This window comes from Rhinatrema bivittatum, chromosome 11 (assembly GCF_901001135.1).
Source record: "Rhinatrema bivittatum chromosome 11, aRhiBiv1.1, whole genome shotgun sequence".
NCBI lineage: Eukaryota > Metazoa > Chordata > Amphibia > Gymnophiona > Rhinatrematidae > Rhinatrema > Rhinatrema bivittatum.
Genome location: NC_042625.1, coordinates 57,932,588 through 57,951,984, shown reverse-complemented (window position 1 = coordinate 57,951,984; position 19,397 = coordinate 57,932,588). Strand labels below are relative to the sequence as shown.

Genomic DNA, 19,397 nt, shown 5'->3' with positions numbered 1-19,397 from the left:
ACCCTGAGAGCGTCTGATGTCATCCCCGGGGCGGTGCTAATTTTCATGCGCTGGCCCCTTTAAATGCTGAGCCACTGCGCGAGCTAGGGGGAGGGGCCAGCTACAGCGCATCAGTGGCATTTCCCTTGAGGAGGAAACGCCGTGGGCAGGAGCCAGGTAGGCCCGATCAGGCCGCAGCGTCTTGGATCTCAGGGATAGCCAAGCTTTTATTGTTAAGTAAAGTTGTAGTAGAGAAAAGGTTTTGGACCAGGATTCAGAAAATGGAATAGTGAACTGTATATCATCCGCATAGACTTTAAAGTTTAGGTTGAGGCCAGCTAAGAGACGACACAAGGGTAAAAGGTATATATTGACTAGGAGAGCCGAGAGTGATAAGCCTTGCGGTACACCTGTTTTGGTGGTGTACCATTCGGATTTTGATTTTCCAATTGTGATTCTTTGTGGACGATTTGAAATAAAGGTTGAGAACCATTGTAATGCTATTCCAGCGATACCTATTTGTGATACTTTAAACCATGACATTTTGCTCTTTAATTTATCAAAAGCTGCAGATATGTCGATTAGTACTAAGATGTAATTCGTGTTAGAGTCAAAACCTCTAATGATGGTGTCAAAAGATGAGATAAGTAGAGATTCTGTGCTATGTCCTTTTCTGAATCCATGCTGGTTATTATGTAGTATGTTGTTGTCCTCTATGTAGTTGGAGACTTGGTGAAGCACAACAGATTCTATGATTTTGGCTATGGAGGGTAGTGTGGCAATCGGACAATAGTGGGATAAGTCTGAGGGATCATGATTTTTCTTTTTGGGGATGGGTAAGATAGATGTTTTCTTAATGGACTCTGGAAATAAGCCTTGTGATAGTGAAGCGTTTACTATGTTGGTGATTAAAGGTGCAATATAATCTTTAATGTCTTTAATGTTTCTTCGCAGGGTCCTGGTATCACACACGTCAGAGCATCCAATGGCAACTCCCTGCTGCATGGAGAATGTCAGCCGCCAAGGAGTCTGGGAAGGCAGCAGAATTCAAACAATCTCTTCTAAACACAGGAAAAAATACCAAGTGGTTTTAGTAAGTCCACACTCAGCAGGGTGAAAGGAAAAATAGCTTCTTACTCTTTAAGAGCCAACTCAAACTGACCACACTCTCTATACCTTTAGCTCCACTTTATACCCTTGAGATAGCCAGTCCACTGTTTACCTTTTTCCACTGTAAAAACAGACCATTTAATCCTAATCTCTATTTCCTGTTGTGAGGATGGCTGAGCAAAACTTCACTCTCTGGAGACAGGAAACATGCTGACTCCAGCTTTTCTTCTTGCAAGTTAACACAGTCAGTAATACACTACTAAAAGATAGGCAGTCTATTTTCAATACCTTGGGTTAGGTCAGCAATATTTCAGGAGCTGCCTTCTCCTGGAGATGTACGGGGCCTCCCTATCCCCACCTAGGTCCCAGCTCTTATTTCTCTCAAACTGGACATGCCCTCTGAGCTCTTCCTGCCCAGTAGGGTCCCACCCATAAAGCATTCTTCCTCTAGGGGATTTAAGGTGGACCAGGTATCTAGCCTGGCCCTGCACAGGTTTATAGGGGAAAACACAGGGCACTCTCTCACATACCCTTCCCCTGTACTTGGACCTGTTGGTCCAAGTGTTTTCATTCCCCCTGGATTCTAACCAGGGAGGTACTTTATTTTGCCACTCCCCTCCTCTAGCCTCTCATCAACAAGGCTTGGGGTCCAGGGTCTTTCTCAACCCCCAGTACTAGGGTTACCCACGACAGCACTACAACCACAACCCAGTGTGCTGTTTGCACAGTGCACATATCCAGTCCTTTAACTGAGTCCTTTGCAGGCTCTGAGTTCGAATTTTACCCCAACTGAACTTTTTGGACTGGCTGGGGGCATCAAGTGCTGGTTTCTTTGATACCAGTTGTGGATATTTCTTGGTGTCTGGTGACTCATTTATAGATATATAACATAGAGAGTATATCACATTCCCGTACTGAACATAGTATACCGCATATACATATAGGGGCATCATCAATCTAATCATACACGTATCTTATACATCAGTATCAAAGTGCAGTATTTTTATTTATTATATACCATTTAACCACAAAGAATTCTACCTTATAAATGGCCTGTGACCGACGGCCCGCAAATGCGCAGTAGAGACCAGCTCTACCGCGCATGTGCGGGCGAGCACGTCGCTCTGAGCCAGCGTCAGAAAAAAAGAAAAAACAATGGCGGCGTCCAGTGGCAGCGGCGGCGGCGTCCAGTGGCAGCGGCAGCGGCGTTGGGTGGCGGCGTCCGGTGGCAGCGGCGGCGTTGGGTGGCGGCGTCCGGTGGTAGCGGCGGCGGGTGGCAGCGGCATGGCGGCATCCAGCGGCGGCGGGTGGTAGCGGCGGCGGCGGGAGGCAGCGGCGGCGGCGTCCGGTGGTAGCGGCGGCGGCAGCGAGGGAGGAGAGAGAGAAGGAGGGACTGACAGAGAGGGAGGGACTGAGTGAGAGGGGAGGAGAGAGAGGGAGTGGGACTGAGAGAGGGAGAGAGGGAGTGGGACTGAGTGAGTGGGAGGGAGGGAGTGGGACGGAGGGAGAGGGGGGGACTGAGTGAGGGGGGGAGGGAGATAGAGAGAGAGTGGGACAAAGAGGGAGGGGGGGGAGGGAGTGGGACTGAGGGAGGGAGTGGGACAGAGTGGGAGGGAGGGAGTGGGACTGAGGGAGAGTGGGAGGGGGGGAGGGAGTGAGACTGAGTGGGAGGGAGGGACTGAGAGAGGAGAGGGAGGAGTGGGTGGGAGGTAGGGGGTGGAGGTGAGAGACAGAGGGATGTAGCCCTTTTTAACGGCGGTGGCAGCGAGGGAGGAGAGAGAGAGGGAGGGACTGACAGAGAGAGTGAGGGACTGAGTGAGAGGGGAGGAGAGAGAGGGAGTGGGACTGAGTGAGAGGGAGAGAGGGAGTGGGAGGGAGTGGGACTGGGAGAGTGAGTGGGACTGAGAGAAGGAGGGAGGGAGGGAGTGGGACTGAGGGAGGGAGGGAGTGGGACTGAGGGAGAGGGGGGAGGGAGTGAGACTGAGTGGGAGGAGTGGGTGAGAGGGAGGGAGGTAGGGGGTGGAGGGGAGAGAGAATGAGGGAGGGAGGGAGTGGGACTGAGGGAGAGTGAGAGGGAGGGAGGGAGGGACTGAGTGGGAGGAGAGGGAGGAGTGGGAGGAGTGGGTGAGAGGGAGGGAGGTAGGGGGTGGAGGGGAGAGAGAATGAGGGGGAGGTGAGAGACAGAGGGATGTAGCCCGTTTTAACGGGCTTAACGGCTTGTGTATACATAATACACCATATACACATTATTTTTTCAAAATCCCATATACAGTCATAGTTAATACCTATGGACATATCAACGAAACATTCCACAACTTTACATCATCATAATCATATTCCCATATAAACATGTCACAAAAACATATAAGCAGCTCTTGCGCTTACCACACACTCATACATCATACCATACACACATCATATATATCTAAAACCTTCATCTAAAATCCCAATATGCTTTCCCACTTCCCAACAAGGACCCTTGTTTCACCCCACTCGGGCTTCATCAGGGGATATATTCCTGCAGCATTCCCTTCAAATCCCTGAATCAATCTCTTCTACGCAAACAATTTCCAAAACTGCAATCTCCACTTTTTACATGTCGTCCGAATGTCAACCTCTATACCTATAATATATAAGAATCATTAATGGTACCCTTCCCTAGTTTCATAATAGTATAATTATTCTAAACCATTATTACCACTTACTAATTATTCTCCTCATAACCTCTTCATGTCCATAGCGATCTTCTATTCCCACAGTTCCCCCGTTAGTCTCCCAACACGAAATCACTACAAAAATTAAAATCAAACCTCATCATATAAACCACTACTAACTCACAACCCCTCCCCTTTTTTTCCCTTTTCACCCCTCGTTACTATAAATATACCTACTGCATCTCCACCGTTCACAAATACTCTCATTCACCTCAGTATAGCAGCAATTCCTTCTACGCGGCACTTTCCTTTTCTAAATATAAACATAAAATATACCATCACACATCCCCTAATCTTCCACAATCATCCATATTCCTCCCATAGAATAATACCTGATATTAATCCTTCATGCCGCCACAAACACTTCTCAAGCACGGGGGAAGTCCATTACTTCTGGGCACCACCATCTCTGCACGTCAACATGCATGGCAACGTCATTAAACGTACTCCCAAACCAATCAAAAACACTCCCACCCCACTCAACCGAACCAACCACCTCCCATGCCTTCAATCCCTTCCTAATAACAACCCCCATTCACAAAATATCCCATCCTAACCAACAACTACTACAAACCCACTCCCATATGGCTTCACAGTAATATAATATTTTACAAAAAGCAATTGGATACGATTTCCCTCTAACTCAAGCATAAAAAGCTTCCCGCTCAACATCATTATTCAGACCCCCACGGATGAAATGTTCTTCACTGAAAAATAAATTTCTGCTCCATTCGCCACAACAGCTGGGTCACATCACCCCGATATATGTCACTAATTTGTAAAATCACAAAGAATTTAAGATCATCTATCCGGTGGTTAGCACTATTCCGATGAGATACAAGCGGAGCTCCCTCCTTCTGAATTCGCAAATTACTCTTATGTTCAACAATCCTCCATTGTATCACACGCTTTGTATGCCTAATGTACAATAAATTACATGGGCATACAATAGTGTATATAACTGTCTCCGATACACAAGAAAAACATCCCTTGATTACATAAGAGGACTTCAGAAATGGATGCTGGAATTTCTCAATACCCAAAACATTATCACACACAGAGCAACCAGAACATGTGGTTTGGTCCATATTTTCACCACATTCCTGATCCCTGATCCCTGATCCTACTAGATACTAAAGCCCTCAAATTTCTTCCTTTCTTAAAGGCAAACACAGGGCTAACGTCAAATCCCGGGATTGACTTCAATACCGTCCAATGTTTTAAAATACTGTAATGTTTTTTATGTTCAGAATTCTAGATGAATAGGGGATACAGCATATTATTCTATCCACCCACGGGCATGCTGTCTTAATTAATAAGTCATCTCTGTTAGCGTACAATCCCCTTTTGTACGCCCTCTTGACATACCTCTTAGGATAACCCCCAACTAACAAATTTCTGAATAAGCCCTTGAGCCCTCATCTTTAACTCCTCAATAGAAGTACAAATCCTATGATACCTTAAGAACTGGCTTATTGGTATACTCTCCCTTAATCTACATGGGTGGAAATGATCAAAATATAAGAGAGAATTTCTGTCTGTCGGTTTAACATGTACTGAGGTAACCAACCTTCCTCCTACCCAATATACTACCATATCCAAAAATGTAACCATTCTATTACTCGACTGTATGGTAAATTCCAAGTTGTTATCCATTGAGTTAATCCATTGTCCAAACTCCATCAATTGCTCATCACTCCCCATCCATATCCAAAATAAAACATCAATAAATCTTTTCCAAAATGATATGTACCTAAACAGCAGGGAAGGATAAATATAAGTTTCCTCAAATCTAAAGAGGTGTTTGATACCCAGGTTGGGGAATATCAGAAGCAGCTTGATATGTTTAAAATGGAGACTTAAGGAATTGAAGTTGAATAAATTTTACAGAGATGAGAGGGATTATACTATTGGATATATGTACCCTTGGATGCAAAAAAAACCATAGGGGGAGAAGTAAATTTAAAGGTGATTTTTCATCATCCAATGACCAGAATTTGGGCCTGGGATATATAGGCAGTTACCAACCAATTCTGCATCATATTTCTAATTGCCCAAGAATGTAATGATTATGGAGAACACAGGTTGAAATTCATCATCTACATCCATTGGGCAGTAAATGAACATGGGAATAAAAATAATTTTTAATCAGTCAATTTAGAACAGCTGGAAGTCTCAGTGCAGATGTATATAAGTAACTTTGTATAATCTGAAAGTCTTGTACGGATGCTTGAAAGGGATAACACTGTTAAAAGAACAAAGTAGAATTTTTTTCCTAAGAAATCTATTGTAACGGCAGAAGCATCAGAACCACTCTTAGAGCAGGGGTCTGCATGGGATGAAGGGAGGTGTTTTGCCTCTGCACCACAGTGTGTTTGGGCTAGTGGAGTTTGCTTAGAGCTTAAATATAAACCCGGTGATCTCATCCCTGGAGAACTTGATTGGTCCTCGAGGCTTCAGAAAAAAAGCTCTGGGAGTACTTCAGTGTTCTGAGCAATTCAAGGGCTAAAGGCCAAGTTGTGCAGCCTGGGAAACAGACCCATGAGATCTTGACCCAAGTAAGTAGTAATATATAGCGTACATGAAGATAATTCAGTTAACATTTTGTTTTAATATTTAAGTGGGGTAGGATGGTTGGGTTATGAGAGAGTTTTAATGTATTTTTATGCTGTTTATCTGTTGTAAACCACCTTGATATGCTTTGTGTGTGCAGTATATAAATATGAAATGAAATGAAACATCCTATGTAAGCCAAGACATGTGCTAAGTGCTGAATAAAGCATGGCTGTGAAATCATGGATGATAGTGATGTACTTGCAGGAGGCCCTAATATCCTGACATGCATATACAAGTTTAACAGTTTTCCAAAGTGTTCATGTTCTAAGTTCTCCTCTTCCTTCTCTTCTTGTACCATCTGTTTCTCTGGGCACTGCGGCAATGACTGAAGAGCCAGCAGGAGATGTCTGTTCCCAGCTCCCTTTAATATACACCTCGGAGTCCCAAGTCCCATCTGCTCCATCAGACATGAGTGATTAGTTACGAGGTATGTGTGTGTGTGTAAATGAGGAGTGAGGGTTGGGAGAGCTCTTAAACTCTAGGAAAATGTAATGTTTTCTGTAATAAATAGGGGATTTGCAGGATGAATGATTTGGTATTCAGGTGGTTCAATTAGCAAGACATAGATGCACTACTTGGTTTGGCCAAATACTGTTATGGAAAAAAATGGTCTTTTAAAATATAATATATCAAGAAACAAACTGCATTCCTATCACTTTATTATCTCTACTTGGTTGTTTTAACATGCTTTTATATGAAGTATGTATACTGTCACTATTCAGTATTTTTTTCTAGTCATAAATTTATCTAGTAGCAATTTTAACCAAAGCAAGACACAAAAAAAAAAAAAATAATCACAAGGCAAGTCCAAAGGCAAACCAGGAAGTCAAACCCCAGAGGCCTAGAGAGATAAAAGTGACAGAGAGAGTCAATGGCTGACCTGAGGATTAGAACTGAGGCATAGGGAGGTAAAGGGACTTACTGAAAGCCACACAGAGGGGAGCCTCAAACCTATGAATACAAAACTGGATAATGGGTACAGCCCTAGTAATATGGTATATGCTAATCTAATTCTTATAGAATAGCTGAAAATTCAGTATCTAGCATAAATTCCTGCTAGGATACTCAGATATCCTGTCAGATCAGCACCACAATCGCAGCCACAGTTTTAGTGGGATTGGAAAATTATGCCACGCCAGAGGCCCTATTAGGCCGCACTCTCTAGCTACATATATAGCCCCTGAGCTCTTGAGCATGGGGACAGGGGAGGATCATGGACCATGCAAGGCTCCATGACCTTCCAGGTTTCCCACACAGGGAGGGTAAGTTCAGTCTTTTCAAGCCTCTTCCTGCTCACCAGTAAAGTTCACACCATCAGAAAAAAAAATCACTCTGTACTCCCAGGTTGTTATTCAGAAATAAAGTTCTTTACTTTAAGTGATTGCAGGGTAAAGCAAAGACCAAAGAAATTCTGGCACACATCAGAACAATGCACCAGCACTGTAACACAAGTCCACATAAGAACATGTCATACTGGGTCAGACCAAGGATCCATCAAGCCCAGCATCCTGTTTCCAACAGTGGCCAATCCAGGCCATAAGAACCTGGCAAGTACCCAAAAACTAAATCTATTCCATGTTACCGTTTCTAGTAATAGCGATGGTTATTATCTAAGTCAACTTAATTAATAGCAGGTAATGGACTTCTCCTCCAAGAACTTATCCAATCCTTTTTTAAACACAGCTATACTAACTGCACTAACCACATCCTCTGGCAACAAATTCCAGAGATTAATTGTGCGTTGAGTGAAAAAAAACTTTCTCCTATTAGTTTTAAATGTGCCACATGCTAACTTCATGGCATGCCCCCTAGTCTTTCTATTATCCGAAAGAGTAAAAAAACGATTCACATCTACCCGTTCTAGACCTCTCATGATTTTAAACACCTCTATCATATCCCCCCTCAGCCGTTTCTTCTCCAAGCTGAAAAGTCCTAACCTCTTTAGTCTTTCCTCATAGGGAAGTTCCATTCCCTTTATCATTTTGGTCGCCCTTCTCTGTACCTTCTCCATCACAATTATATCTCTTTTGAGATGCGGCGATCAGAATTGTACACAGTATTCAAGGTGCGGTCTCACCATGGAGCGAAACAGAGGTATTATGACATTTTCCGTTTTATTCACCATTCCCTTTCTAATAATTCCCAACATTCTGTTTGCTTTTTTGACTGCCGCAGCACACTGAACCGACGATTTCAAGTTAAATATAAAGCTCACACTCCCTCCCAAACAGGCTCTTAGGGGCAGGTACCCTTCTACCATGAGTTCTCTCAGCTCCTGTTGGATATTGCAGATCTTTTCTCTTCCTTGTTCCTTTTTCTCTGTTTCTCTCTCTGGAATCTCTGGTTGGATTGGTTTTAATAACTCTTTGACTCTATGGACTATCCTAGACAGGATGCCTCTCCTCTGGCACCTCCCAGTATACTTATTTATTTAAACATTTTTTTGATACCGTCGTTAAGTTAAATACCATCACAACGGTTTACAGAAGGGCACGATAAAGAGAAATATGGGTGGTATAGATTACAAATTACTCGTGTGCCATCATAGTACGGTAACAATGTAAAATAATAAACTAGGTGTGTAAATTAAACCTGATTGTTAGGAACAAATTAGGCAGTTTGATTTTAACATTAATATGCTTATATAGGTTACTAAAAACTTCTAGCTTGGTGCATACTTGCCTCTCAGCTTCCAGGGAATCCCTTTCTCTTCCTCAGAATCTGATATTCTTGAGGAATACTTCGTCCTTTCAGACTCTGAACCTCCGTGAAGAAATTAGGCCCACTGGCACCACTCTGTAAAGAGATGGCCCCAACACACATCAGTACTCCTTCAGCATCACATGGGTGCATAATTTTATAACCTCTTAGTATTTCTTTCAATTTCTTCCAGTTACACTAACATTACATTGATATCACATGAAGGCAAGATCTAGTGAGACCTCAATCATTCTCAGGGCTCTAAGACCAGTTGAAGCCTCTGATATTTTTGTAAAGGACAGGGCTACCCTTTTTTTTTTTTTAGGAGCAATAATGGACACCTCCTACACATAAAAGAAACAGTCCCTGCTACATGGAGCGTACAATCTAGTTGAGACACACAAACAAGAAAAATAAGTTCTGCTAATCATTTAATATTACAGTAAAACTTGTTTAACATAAGAAAGTCAAGATCAGGAAGAATCAGGGCTTTTTTGGATTTAAAAGCAATCTCAAAGAGGTGGGTCTTAAAGCAAGCTTAAATATAGTCAGAGATGGAACAAAATGCACCTATTTAGGAAGGCTGTTCCAGGCACACACTGCTGCAAGGCAGAAATTGTGAAATTTGGTGCTAGCAAGGGACTTAAGGCACGATAAGAAAGGAGAGGTAGCAGGGAGATGCAGTGAGTAGTACTACTATTATTACTACTCAACACATACGGCACTATGCAAAAAACATTAGAGACAATCCCATCTCAGGAGAGTTTACAAGCTAATCAAGACAGACATACAGGGCAAAAGACACGTGGGGAATTTCATTTATTAAGACAATGGTTAAAAATGAATGAGGCTGTAAGCAGCCTCAAAAAGGTAGGATTTTTAATTAGGATTGAAGGCAAGAGAGGGAGCATGATGCACCAGCTCAGGAAGTCTATTCCAAACCTATTGTGCAGCCAGGAGGAAAGCACAGAGTCAGGAACTGGTAGTAGCGAAGAAGAGCACAGATAGGAGTGACTTGCATGATGAGCAAAGTGCAGGAGGAAGGTGTTAAGAGAGGAGAGGTAGTGAGGAGCTGCAGCGTGAAGGCTCTTGTAGGTGAGTAAGAGGAGCTTGAACTGTGTGCAGGAATGGACAGAGAGCCAATGTAGTGGCTTGAGAAGATGGGTTATATGGGTGTAGCGACTTTAGCAAAAGATAAATCATACAGTTTAATTTTGGATAGATTGTAGTGGAGAAAGATGGCTCATTGTTGGATTTGTGAGGAACAGGTTTCAATAGTCTAAGCAGGGAGGTAATGAAAGAGTGGATAAGGATTCTAGTCGTGTATTCAGAAAGGAGGGGTGAATTTTTGTGATATATTACAGAAAGGCACACTTGTAGATGAGAAGTCATCTGAACTGAATGCCGTATACTATACATTAGGTTCTCTGGTTAGTTTAACCCTTGGGAGCCTGCAGATCCTGTGCTCTTGTCATCTCTCCTGATTCATTCTACAAAGTCTGACAGCTCTGACTCTAGGTCCCTTAAGAGTTAATTGTCAATGTATCCGTATAATTATTAGACTATTGATTACTTTCCACTTTTCTTTTGGCATTAATGAAACACACATCAAGGAGATCAAGAAATGGCAGAAAAATGCTCTGAAATCAAGGACAGAACTGTTTCCATAGTAACATGCTATTCCACACCAGTCAGTTTTTTTGCAGCAAGTTGTTATTAGTTCCCCCAAAAATATATTAATGCTACCACCAAGGAGAAGAAATGGAAAACATTCTGACTCCACAACCAGCTAATAGCTCTGCAGCTGAGGGCACACTGTTAACCTTTAATAAATTATCCTCGATATAAAATAGCAACTTTACAAAGACTTCTTGGGGAGCTGTTTGCTTGCCGTGGCTTTCAATTAGTCCGGGTGTCTGCCCACGGATGGAGGACACAGGGAGGGTGGCATATTAATGTGGTGGGGAGTAGTAATTATAGTACACAGCTATCAGCTTACCTATCCTAATTCTATTCCCCTCTACACAGCTCACTGTGTAACCTCAAGCAATTAGCAAAACCTCCCAGGCTTCAGTTTGCATTAACTCTTTCAGGGAGGGACATCACAGGCTCAGTCCTCCTAAATTTTAATTGGCCTGAGGAGAGTAAGTAGCAGGAGACATTTGGATTTCTCCAAATAACAACTATTGTAAAATTAGATATTTAAAAAAAAACAAAAATATTTGATGGAGGAAGCATCCATAGACTCAGCGCCAATAACAGACTCATCTATTAAGACTGATGCACCTTCTTGAGGCCCAAAGAGGCTACACACACACACACACACACACAAATATCTCTTTGAAGACCAGCAGTTCACTAGGATGTGCTTTCATTTCGAATAACATAGTCTATGTCATTTCATGTTTGTTTTTTTTAAACTAAACAATAGAAAAAAAATGTCATGTTTTATTATCTATCATTTTTTGCGTGCATTATTTACAAATAGTGCACACACATTCCTTCAACAAACCTCGTAACCCGTCTTCGTAGACCCCCTGTCCAACCCTCCTGCTGCCCCTGGAGGCGTCTGAAGTTCCCTCTGAAAGGTAATATTTATGAAAAAAAAAACCTCTGTTCACATGTTCTGCCCCAACCCCTTTTTATTTAAAAAATTATTCCCTGGCATCAAGAGAAAAGGTGACTGAGTTTGAAGCCATTATCTTGCATTAATGGTGGCAGACACTTCTGCAAGGAGGGTAACCAGAACTTCGTGGCTGAGTCATATTATTCCAGTTTCTTAGAGCATGGAATTTAGGATGCAGTGACCAATCGCTATCATGCACACCCAAGCTTCTCCCATATGTGAAGCATGAGGAGGATTGAAAACCCACGTGCAATGCTGCTCACTCACATACTCCTCAATAGTATGTTGATCTTTTCTGAGTTGATGTTCAACTCCTTGCAGGTACTCACAAAGTTGGATCCACAATCAGAACAGATTTTCCTGGATAAGCCACAGATTGAGAAGAATCTCCTAAGGGCATTCGTGAAGCTTAACATGTTCATAGACTTGATTATTTTGATGTGGACCATGTGGATAGTCATGTATGTGAACATTACTGCCCATCATTTGCTGTTTGCACATCCTCCTCTAGTTTAGCTTGCGATAACTGGCCATGGTCCAAAGATTCCTAAACCCACACAAGTGAATGGTGGCTCAGTGCTAAATTGGTCTACTGGCAAATCTGCTATCTTCTGTTCTAAATGCTTGCCATGTAGATTGCAACACTTAACACATTTGAAGAATACAGAAGCAATGCATCATTTTGCTCCAGTGATCCATAAACCCACAGCTCTAATAGCACCTTCTGTTAAATGTCGACCTTGATGTTTAACTTGCTCATGATAAGGACGCTCAGGCACAGTTATGTGGTGTCGACCTGGTACAATGAGAGGGTTTTCTCCCTTGTCTAATTCAGCATAGATGAGACAGCCACCAATTCTCAACAGGCCATTCTTATCGATGAAAAGGTTCAACTTCCTCAGGGGACTATCCTTAGGAAGTATCACCACTTTGCTTATGCATTTAAATTTCTCTGCAAATATTATTGTTGTGTGCAGAGTAGGATGGAACTCTCTGCTCAGGTAAGCTCATTGACTGAGAGAAGCTTCCTGCAACAAGTCCAGTGTCGGCAGGTGTCTGGTTTTCTATTATCTTGTGATGAAATGAAAGAGTGATATGATGAGATGCACTATGGCTCTCCTTAGTGCTACCAAAGCACAAATCAAACCACAACTGGTCAGCAGCTAAATTAAGCAAAAATTAAACATAAATTGAATATTAAAGTGTCAGTAAGTCTGGCGATGTATCTGGCTCAAAAATGCAGCAGACCACTTGGACAGTTTGATCATTTACCTTTTGAAAAACATTTTGGGATTTTTTTAGGCACATAAGTCAGTCAGTCCTGGTGTGTGAAACTTGGCTCTGTGCCAGAATGGTTTCCAATTTGTACGACGTGGAGGCTGTGGCCATAGTTTGCTAAGAGCTCTTTTACAAACAAGATGCATACCTTTGATAATCCCTTATGCAGCAGCTGTTTTGCAACTAGGAGCTGGCTTAGAGCTATTTATACTTGCATCCTTTTAGATGAATATGCACTATGCACAGGATTTTACTTTAATTGCCTCTGAGCTGCAGTCACCTGAAATTTTGTTAACAGTCACTTGAAATTTCTGCAGCCTGAGCTGAGCTGTGAGCTTAACATGCACCACGCATGTTTGTTTTTAATAAGCCCATATAGTTCTCAGTAAAGTTCACAAATGCAATCTTTAATTGAATTATTTCTTGGGTGCAGAATCCCTCCTGAATTTTCTTAGACTTTATGATTTCTTTGTGCCTTCTTTTTTACTGTCAATGATTACACAGCACTCATGCACTGATTATCATTCAGCTAAACCAGATACTGAATCTCCAATGACGATACCTTGTCTAAATTCCAACAGGTAATCAAAACCAGGGGCAGACTGGCCTATCGGGGCTTCGGGCATGTCCCGGTGGGCCGGTCACCTGTGCCCCGCTGCCTCCATTTGCGTCTCCTGTGCCCCGCTGCCTCCATTTGCGTCTGCCCCCCTTGCGTTTTTGCCGGCGGGAGGCAGCCAACACACTTCCTGCCGCTGCCTCACCGCGGGCTGAATGCCTGCCTCCCAGCTCCCACAGCTTTCCTCTGCGGCAGGCTCCTTTCATTCTCAAGCCGCCTTCCTACCCAAATGGCCACCCCTCCCTCCAAAGCAGCGCTTCTCAACCGGTCTCCCACTGCTCTTCCCCCCCTTTTCCCTCACCGAGCGAGAGGGACAATCTTCTACTGCTGCTGTTGCCGCCCGGGCTATCAGCACATTCAAGCCTGGATGGGAACGGCAGCAGTGTTAGTGGAGGATGGCAACTGCGGCTGGGCCTTTTCTTTTTCCCGCACCTGCCCCCCTGGCCCGGAACAGGAAATGATGTGCAGTGGGGTACGTGGGAAGAAGAAAGAGCCATGCCGCACGAAAAAATAGCGTCGGCCCTGGGCAATAGCTTGCGCCCGAAGCAAAATCAGAAGCAGCCAGAAATCGGCACAGGAGACAGCAGAATTAGCCTCCCATGGCCAATGGGATTCTTCTTTCTTGGCATGCGGGGACTAGAGGAGGCTGCTGCAGCTACCATTTGTGTTCGGGGGGGGGGAGGGGGGGCAGGGCAGGAAATGAGAGATAGACAGCCAGCCTGTCTGTAAGTGAGAGAATGTATGTATGTGTGATTGAGAGTGTGCATGTGTAACTGTGAATGAGAGCCTGTGTGTGAGAGCATTTGATTGAGATCATCTATGTAAAGTGTGCAAGAGAGAGCATGTGTGTGATTGAGAGAAACTGGTCAGAGAGGTGATGTGTGTGTGTGTGTATATAGGAGAGACAATGGAAGTGACTGGTCAGGGAGATGACTGGAGTGTGTGTGTAAGAAAGAAAGTGATTATGGGAATGAGAAGCCTGTGCACATGGCAAGCTAGCATAGGAGTAAGAAACCTGGGTGTATGTGAGACAGCATGGGAGTGAGAAGCCTGTATATGTAAGATAGAACATGGAAGTGGGAAACCTGTGTGTGTGTGTGTGCATGAGAGAGAGAGACTGTTTGGGAAGGTGACTGGTGTGTATGTAAGAGAAAGACTGGTCGGGAGATGATTGGTGTGTGAAAGACAGAAACTGGTCTTGGAGGTGTAACTGGTATGTGTGTGTGTTAGAGACAGAGAGACTGGTCGTGGGCCCTAAGGAAGAGGACCATGAGTACAGAGCTTCAGCCACTACTGTTTCTGGTGTGTGCTACTGGCCTGCATGGAAGAGGAGTAGGAGAGCTGCTGGAGGGGGTTAGTAAAGGTGGCTTTTTAAGTTTATTTTTCTTGATTGACTGCCATTTTAATTACTGAATATTATGTGATGTGTCTACTGTTTTGAAATATTTTATTGGTGTTTGGAGAATTTTAAATACTTTTTATGAGTTTTTAATTGTTGGATATTATTTATTGTATTTTCTCAAGAGGACATGCAATAGTGATAAATTGGTGTCTTTTCATAAGTAGGGCTATTGAGCCTGGTAGTTGGAGTTTGTGTTGCTGTTACTGAGATGACACTAGAACCAGAATATATTTTTGTAAGGTGAGTTATACAGGGAATGTCATAATTCTGCTTTACATCCATAATTGTGGGTCAGGGGGGTTCCTGTGGATGCAAACTGTACTTTTACATTTAGCCCTATGATGGTCATGTATTCAGTGTGTCACGTATGTAAGAACCATCTGTCAGGTGTGTCCCGACAGAAAAAAGGTTGAGAACCACTGTGCTAGAGAACAACTAATTCATGACCATCTCAAGGTGACTGGAATTAAAAGTTCCCAAGTATGGAGAACTGGGGATTTTTTTTCTGTCCTTATTAGTTTTAATTATTATTTGATGTCTGCTGTTTTTGAAATATTTTATTGGTGTTAGGGAAATTTTCAAAAATTTGTATATGAGTTAAATTACTGGAGGTTCTATTCATCAGCAGTTTTGAAATATTTATTTTTAGTATGATTTTCCTATTGTGATTGATGTTTTATAGTTCTTGATTTTATTGTTTGATGTTTTATGAGGAATGATGGTATTTTCTGTTTTTCCATTGCTGCATTACATACAGTCTAACTTGTGATTTCCATTTTAGGGGGTCATTTATCAAAATGTGATAAGGTGTTTTCGCATGTGAAAAGCCTGTCTGCGAAGAGCTATTGCACAGCCATAATGCTGATTTTAACTACACCTCTTTGGATTAACGGGTCTCGGGGGGGGGGTGGGGAGAGAGAGACTGGCCATAATATCATGGCCCATAGGTAGGTATTTGTATCCCTATGGTAGGCCCACCTAGTAACTCGAGGTGGGGTTTAGGTAAGAGTGTAGGGGGTTAGAGGCCACTTTGACATTCTACGTGACACCTACGAACAGAACAGTGGTCTCTTGTGAAGATTTGCTGGCCTTCGGAGTGAGGAAACTCACTACCCAGGTAGAGAGTCCATCAAGCTAGGTTGAGAGAACCTTGCCCAAATCTCATCTTGGAGTGAGTTTCCTCACTCCGAAGGCCAGCAAATCTTCATGAGACCACTGTTCTGTTCGTAGGTGTCACGTAGAATGTCAAAGTGGCCTCTAACCCCCTACACTCTTACCTAAACCCCACTTCGAGTTACTAGGTGGGCCTACCATAGGGATACAAATACCTACCTATGGGCCATGATATTATGGCCAGTCTCTCTCTCTCTCTCTCTCTTCTGTGTTTCTAGGACCATTAACAATGGTCCCCTGGTGGTTGAATGAAGGAAATACAACAGGTCTGGCACTTATCGCAGAATCTGAAAATGGTATCGCAATTTGTGCTAACTTAGCTCTTCACACAGGTAATTAGTGCAAATTGTGATAAATGCTATATTAGCATAAAACACACCCCTTTTGCTATCGCATGCGGTACTTACCGCATTTTGATAAATCCACCCCTTAGTTTGTCTGTGCATTTCTGTGTATATTTTATGGTCCCTTTATTCTGTATTTGGTGACTCACCAAATTGTATGTGTAATTGGGTACCCATGGTCCAGTATGGAGAAAAATCCCCCAGGCCACTATTTTCCCACAATCTGCCCCTGATCAAAACATATAACTTACTGGTTGCAGTCTTGAAGAGGTTGATCTCAAATTCAGAGCACTGACTCTAGAGTTGAAATAGCTATTGTAGGAGTTATACTGGATATTTAAGTACACTTGTTGTGTGTACTTATTGTTTGTATATGTATAGTAAAAAGGAAATGCATTTTTAAGGAACAGGAGAGATGAGAAGCTGCTTGTTTCTTTTTTCTTTCTCTCAGAAGTACACACACACACATTGAAAGCCTCCCAGCAGGCATGAACCAGAATCTGAGCCAACAGGAAGGGCACAGAATCAGTGGGAGCCAGAAACATGTGATCATAAAGGGCCAACAACAACAAGACTACAGGATTATAGGGGCTTGTAGTCCTCTGTAAATCACACTAGCTTACAAGCAGGAACTGAACAACTTTATATATACATAACAAACAACAAATCTGCACACAATTAATGGAGCAGAACACTTTCTTTTGAAAATTGTCAAAAATGTATGAAAAATGTATGATAACACAGCAGTCATGTCGGTCACATTAGTGTTACCATTTTTGCAACAGTTGAAGCCTTGTATACATTCTTTGTGAGTTCCACTAGTCGTTGGAAACGAGTGAAGGCCAAGCAAAAGTTTCCTTGAATCAAGAGTCAGACACAATGGAGATACTCTACTAGTGATATATTGGAGTTTAGACTAATTAGTTGAGATGTTAGAAGAAATGAATGAAGATGCTTTTGAGAACTTGGAGAACAGAAACAAAGCAGACAGTTTACGGAGCAGTCTGTTGAGCATCATAGTGGATAATACTTTAAAATCGTCGGCTCAGTGTGCTGCAGCAAAAAAACAAACAGAATGTTAGGAATTATTAGGAAAGGAATGGTTAATAAAATGGAAAATGTCATAATGCCTCTATATCGCTCCATGGTGAGACCGCACCTGGAATACTGTGTACAATTCTGGTCACCGCATCTCAGAAAAGATATAGTTGCGATGGAGAAGGTACAGCGAAGGGCAACCAAAATGATAAAGGGAATGGAACAGCTCCGCTATGAGGAAAGGCTGAAGAGGTTAGGGCTGTTCAGCTTGGAGAAGAGACGGCTGAGGGGGGATATGATAGAGGTCTTTAAGATCATGAGAGGTCTTTAATGAGTAGATGTGAATCGGTTATTTACACTTTCGAATAATAGAAGGACTAGGGGGCATTCCATGAGGTTAGCAAGTAGCACATTTAAGACTAATCAGAGAAAATTCTTTTTCACTCAACACACAATAAAGTTCTGGAATTTGTTGCCAGAGGATGTGGTCAGTGCAGTTAGTGTAGCTGGGTTCAAAAAAGGTTTGGATAAGTTCTTGGAGGAGAAGTCCATTAATGGCTATTAATCAAATATACTTAGGGAATAGCCACTGCTATTAATTGCATCAGTAGCATGGGATCTTCTTAGTGTTTGGGTAATTGCCAGGTTCTTGTGGCCTGGTTTGGCCTCTGTTGGAAACAGGATGCTGGGCTTGATGGACCCTTGGTGTGACCCAGCATGGCAATTTCTTATGTTCTTAGTTCTACTTCTATTTTGGAATGCAATACTTAAGAGAGTTAATATGGTACAAAAAAGACTCCAAGATCCAAAGATGTCTATTAAAGAAACTACTGCTGACATGGAAAGTCTTGGCCTTTTTTTGGATGAGAATTGAAATGGAATACTGGAGGACGCCATTATAGCTGGCTTTTGAGTAGACATAGAATATAACATTTCCACGGAATGTAGAACTAGAAAGAAGAAAAAGATGCCTGGGGAAAAAGCAGAAGATGCAGGTTTATCTCTGCAGTGAAAGAGGAAGTGAGGGGCAAGTGTACTCATCCGCAAGAATTTAACAATAAATTTGGACTGCTGCTTGACATGAAGGCTCTTTTTATCTCTAATTTAGAACTCTTTTAAGTTGAAAGAATATTGCAAAGATTTTAAAGCTTTTTATAGACCCGATATTTGGGGTAGCAAAGGACTTCAAGGCAAGGCAGAGAGGATCTTCTGCCTGTACCAGCCACCTCTCCCACAGGTTGAGCCCTTGAGTTTTGGCTACGGCAGCATTTAGGCTGCAGCTGGAATCAAGGTGCAGGCTAGAACTTGGAGATACAGGCTGGAGACAAGGACTAGATATGAAGGCAATGCAGGACTGGAGACTGAGGTAAAGCAAGGATTGGGCACATGTGGAACTAGGCTAGACAGGCTGGGCAGGCTGGAACAAGACAAGGCACTATCAGTAGAGGGAATGGATACCAGGGACAGGACTAGGCTTAGACAGTCAAGGACAAGATACAGATGAGTACTAGACAGGACAGATAACACAGGAGACCAGAAGACCACTAGGCAGAAGACCCAAAGGCCACAGGGCTTGACAGAAGGACTAGATATGAAGGCCACAGAAGCCACACAATAGGAAGAAGACCTGAGGAGGCTGCAAGGCTAGGAAAAACAGAGCTGGAAGGCCTGGAGGCTACAGGGAAAGGAAGACAGAATAGGACCAGGCAAGGAGCCTAATAGACTTGATGATAAGGCATGAGGTATGCAAGAGGCAGGGCTAAATAGGCCAAGCCCTGCTGAGTCATGAGCCCATGGAGAC

At 42.9% G+C, this 19,397-nt stretch overlaps 1 long non-coding RNA gene across 3 annotated transcripts in view; it reads left to right on the top strand.

Moving 5' to 3' along the window:
- LOC115073491 overlaps positions 1-19,397 on the top strand; it is a 52,693-nt gene that overhangs the window by 13,416 nt on the left and 19,880 nt on the right. For all 3 annotated transcript variants that reach the window (XR_003852028.1, XR_003852029.1, XR_003852027.1), the window contains exons 3-4: positions 934-1,072; positions 6,751-6,846. This is a non-coding gene — a long non-coding RNA (uncharacterized LOC115073491). The remainder of the gene's footprint in view (positions 1-933; positions 1,073-6,750; positions 6,847-19,397) is intronic.